Raw genomic sequence first — 5,062 nt, 5'->3', positions numbered from 1 at the left:
GAGTATCCTAGGAGCAATTCCTCCGGAGGTTACTGCAGTTCGTTCAACATCCCTCCATGGGAAAGTTATAGATTTGAACCTTTCATCCATTATCCCAGGGTTGGCCACTTTAAGACTGGTGGACTTCAACTCCCAGAATTCCTCAGCCAGCTTTGCTGGCTGAGGAATTCTGGGAGTTGAAGTCCACCAGTCTTAAAGTGGCCAAGCTTGTGGACCCCTGCTTTATCCAGTCCTTCAAAGTTCCTGATGGAGCCTTTGTGGCTGTTCTTGAACACAGAACCAAGAATGGGAATTCAATACAGGTAGTCCTCGGATTACAACCGTTCCGTTTAGTGACTTTAGCTCAAAAACGTTGATTTGTGACCAGTTTTCATGCTTACAGCTGGACAGCTAAGTGTTCAAGGTACGAACATTCATTTAGCGACCGTTTGAAGTTACAACAGCACTGAGGAATGTGACTTATGACCAGTCCTCGCACTTATGACCCTGGCAACATCCCCAGTCATATGATGAAGATTTGCACCCCGGGTAACCAGATAGTCCTCGACTTACAGCAATTCATTCAGTGACCGTTCAACGTAAGCGTGGCCGTGAAAAAAGGGACTTATGACCGTTTTCCAGACTTACGACCGTGGCAGCCTCCCCAGGGTCACGTGATCAGAATCCGGGATGCTTGGCAACTGGCTCCTATTTATGACAGTTGCAGGGATCCGCTTTTGTGACCTTCGGACAAGCAAAGTCAACGAGGGAAGCTGGAATTAGCTTAACATCTCTTGATTCATTTAACAACTGCAGTGCTTCAGTTAACAACCACAGCAAACAAGAACATAAAACCAGACTTTGCTTACTTAACCACGGCTTTGCTTAGCGACGGAAATTCAGGCCCCCAACCGGGAATCATAATTTGAGGACTATCTGTGACCTAGTTGAGGAATTCTGGGAGTTGAAGTCCACAAGTCATCAGGAGCCAGGTTTGAAGACCCCCCTACTTGTGGACTTCAATTCCCAGAATTCCTCAGCCAGTGTGCCTGCCTGAGGAATTCTGGGAGTTGAAGTCCACAAGTCATCAAAGGGCCAAGTTGGAAGACCCCCTGCTTGTGGACTTCAATTCCCAGAATTCCTCTGGGAATTGAAGTCCACAAGTCATCAGAGGGCCAAGATGGAAGACCCCTGCTTTGACCGAAGGACCCCCTCACCCCTCAAAGTATTCCACACTCAGCCGTTAAAAATTTATTCATTTATTTAGAAAATCTTCATAGCCGCCTGCTCGCTCACAGCGGCTTACAAGCAATAAAACCCAGTGTAGAAAATATATATATATAAAAATAAAAAACAACGCCCCCCCATCCCTACCACACACCCCTGGCGAGAACCCAGGGCCAAGTGAGCTGTTGGAGGGGGCCCATCCCAGGCTGGGTTCCGCAGCCCCCCTGGCCAAACTGGGTCTTCGGGGGGGGCCTTGCGAAAGAGGGTCAAAGGGCAGTTTGAATTGTGGGTTTGTGAATGCAGAACTGCCGTAGCAACCACAATCGGAGATATTTATTAAGAGGAAGTTAAAAATTGAGGATCCGGAGGGTGTTGGGAAACTGGCATACAAATCTGCTGAAGCCGCCCCTTCCCCTGACTGAACTTCACAGGGGTCTCACGGAAGAGACAGCCCCCCCTCCCCAGACTAGAGGTGGTCTTGTTGGGGGTGGGGGGGAGTCAGCAGGCTGAGCATTGGAGGCTCCGTTTAGCTTGGGAGGTGCCACTGGACTGGACCCTCACTTGTCGGAGACGGTGTAGGTTCTCCTGCCCTAGCAGGGGGCTGGACTAGAAGACCTCAAAGGTCCCTTCCAGCTTCTATTCTATTCTATTCTATTCTATTCTATTCTATTCTATTCTATTCCTTATTTTAATTCTATTCTATTCTATTCATTCTACTCTACTCTCCCTCATAGGTTAAGACGTGAAGATGTGTGGACTTCAACTCCCAGAATTCCCCAGCCAGCTTTGCTGCCTGGGGAATTCTGGGAGTTGAAGCCCACACATCTTTTAAGTTCCAAGGTTGGACGCCACTGGTGTGAAGTCCCTTGCTCGAGCAGGGGGTTTGACTAGAAGACCTCCAAGGTCCCTTCCAACTCCTATTCTATTCTATTCTATTCTATTCTATTCTATTCTATTCTATTCTATTCTATTCCTTATTTTAATTCTATTCTATTCTATTCTATTCTATTCTGTAGTCCTCGACTTATTTCATTTAGCGACCGTTCAAAATTACAACGGCACTGAAAAGAGCGGCTTACGACCACTGTTCACCCTTGCGACCGTCGCAGCATCCCCAGGGTCACGTGATCAAAATTCGGACGCTCGGCAACCAACTCGTATTTACGACGGTCGCAGCATTCCCGGGGTTCAGGTGACCCCCCTTCTGCGACCTTCGGATGAGCAAAGTCAATTGGGGGGGGGAAGCCGGATTCGCTTAACAACCACACGGTCCATTTGACGGCGGCAGCGGTTCACTTAAGAACGGTGTCAAGAAAGGTCGTAAAACGGAGCGAGAGAACAAATCGCCCTCGTTCAGCGCCGGAAATTGTCGGGTCCCGTGTGGTCGTTAAGCCGAGGGCTCCCTGGAATGGCTGCGGAGTGCCCCCTCGCTGACTGGGCCTCAGGGGCTGGAGTGGGTTCGAAACCCGGCATCCGACCGGCCCCGGGGTCAGATCCTGAGTCAGGGCAGCAAGGTGAATGAACCTAGGCGGCATCAGCCTGAGTCAGCGCAGGAAGACGAGCCAGCAGGGCCTGGCCCCACGGCTTCCCTGACCCCCACCCCCCCAGGGAAGAGCCCTGCCTGCCCCAGGAGAGGCTGCTCTGCCTTGGGAGGGGGGCACAGAGGCCGTTCTCACCCCCAGGAAGCTTCAGAGAGGGGGGGCAATCTTGCATCAGCCAGCACTGGGGTCCCTCTTCCGCCCAGTCCATGGGTCAGCTTCAGCCTCCCAAATGAGGGGGGTGTGTGTACATGGGGGGGGTGTCAGGATTCCCTGAAAGGGGAAGCCCCACCCCATGGGGGGGTCTTTTCTGCTGCTGCTGCTGCTGCTTTTTCCACCTCCCTCCGTTCACTGCGGGCTGGATTCTTCCACCCCGGCTGAAATGCAAAACACACACACACACACCGAAAAATATATAATAATCAACCAGGCTGCAAGGAAAGGGGGGGGGTGTAGTTTGGGCTCAGCCAGGACCTGCTTCCCTCCCCATAGCATGTTGGGGGGGGGAGGAACAGCGTGGCCAAACCTCACGGAGCAAGTCACACAGAGGGGCTTTGTCTGCCGGCCGAACCCACAAACCCAGCCCCTTCCCTTCCGTCTTCCGAGCGGCCCATTCATCGTCAGCTGCCCCCCCCTCCCCGACCCCCCAGGTTTTGGCAGGCAGGCAGGCAGGCAGGCTGATTCACCCTCTCCCGGGGCCACATTTAGCCCAGCAGCTATTTCCGGATTTCCTGCCCCGGGAGGGGAAGTTTGGAAAAAACGTGGCTTAGGAGGCTCGCGTGCAGCTGCCCAGATGTGCTTAGCATCTGGGGAGGGGATTCTGGGGCTGCTGCCCCCTTTTGGGGCTGCTAACCGCCGCCCCCCCCCCCAAGTGCTGCAGGGCTCTCCTCCTGTGTGGGGCCTTGAGGCTTCCGTGGAGAAGGTCCAGCAGCCGCGGGATGCTCACGGAAGGAACAAGTCTGACCGGACTGGCTCGGACAGGGGGTGTCCACACGCGGTCAGGTTAAGACGGGTGGACTTCAACTCCCAGAATTCCTCAGCCAGCAGAGCTCCGGGGTAGGGGCAGGCCCACCCCACAGTTAAAGGCAAGAAAGAGATCCTAAGTCCACCAAAGACTCTTCACAAGTCTCGGCCCTGGTGATGTTCCCACAGTCTGGCAGGGACTGTGGGGTCCCTGCCAGAAAAGCACCAGGGACCCCACAGTCCTCCTCCTCCTCCTCCTCACACACACCCTCCCTTCTAGCTCAGAGGGCACTAAGGACTCCACAGTCCTCCTCCTCCCACAAAACCCCCTCCCTTCTAACACTGATGATGTTCCCTAGTTGGGTAGTGAAACGTCTGCAAGAAAACCACTAAGCTCAGAGTGCACTAGGGACCCCACAGTCCTCCTCCTTCTCCTCCTCCTCCTCCTCCTCCTCCTCCTCCTCTTCACAGACCCCCTCCCTTCTAGCTCAGAGGACACTAAGGACCACAGTCCTCCTCCTCCTCCTCCCCCCTACAAACCCCTTTCTCTTCTAACACTGATGATGTTCCCTAGCTGGGTCATCAAACGTCTGCAAGGAAACCACCAAGCACAGAGTGCACCAGGGACCCCACAGTCCTTTTCTTCTTCTTCTTCCTCCTCCTCCTCCTCCTCCTCTTCACAGACCCCCTCCCTTCTAGCTCAGAGGACACTAAGGACCCCACAGTCCTCCTCCTCTCCCCCTTTTCCTCCTCCTCCTCCTCACAGACCCTCCCTTCTAGCTCAGAGGGCACCAGGGACCCACCCCAGTCCTCCTCCTTCTCCCCCTCCTCCTCCCTACAAACCCCTTTCTCTTCTAACACTGATGATGTTCCCTAGCTGGGTCATCAAACATCTGCAAGGAAACCACCAAGCACAGAATGCACCAGGGACCCCACAGTCCTTTTCTTCCTCCTCCTCCTCCTCCCCCCCCTTTTCCTCCTCCTCCTCCTCCTCCTCCTCACAATCCACCCCCTTCTAGCACTGATGATGCTCCCTAGTTTGGGCAATGAAACCTCTGCAAGAAACCCCCCCCAGCTCAGAGAGCAACCAGGACCCCCAAATTCAACCCTGGGCTGCAAAGATTCTTTGCTGCCTGCACTGCTGTTGACTCTCTGAGTATGTGTGTGTGTGTGTGTGTGTGAGCACAAGTGCCACTTTCCACTGCTGGGTGGCTTCTGGAGCTTGACAGCCGAGGGAGCCCACCCCCTCCCGGGGGAAGGAAGGGGTGGCCGTGGGGACAGGGGCTTCCCACACTGCCTGCCAGCTGGCAGCTAGTGCCCAGCCCCCCCCCCTTGGCATCTGTGCCCGCTGCCGG

The sequence above is a fragment of the Protobothrops mucrosquamatus genome, unplaced genomic scaffold, assembly GCF_001527695.2.
Source record: "Protobothrops mucrosquamatus isolate PMUCROS unplaced genomic scaffold, P.Mucros_1.0 scaffold5149, whole genome shotgun sequence".
Taxonomy (NCBI): Eukaryota; Metazoa; Chordata; class Lepidosauria; order Squamata; family Viperidae; genus Protobothrops; species Protobothrops mucrosquamatus.
This window is presented reverse-complemented; position numbering follows the sequence as displayed.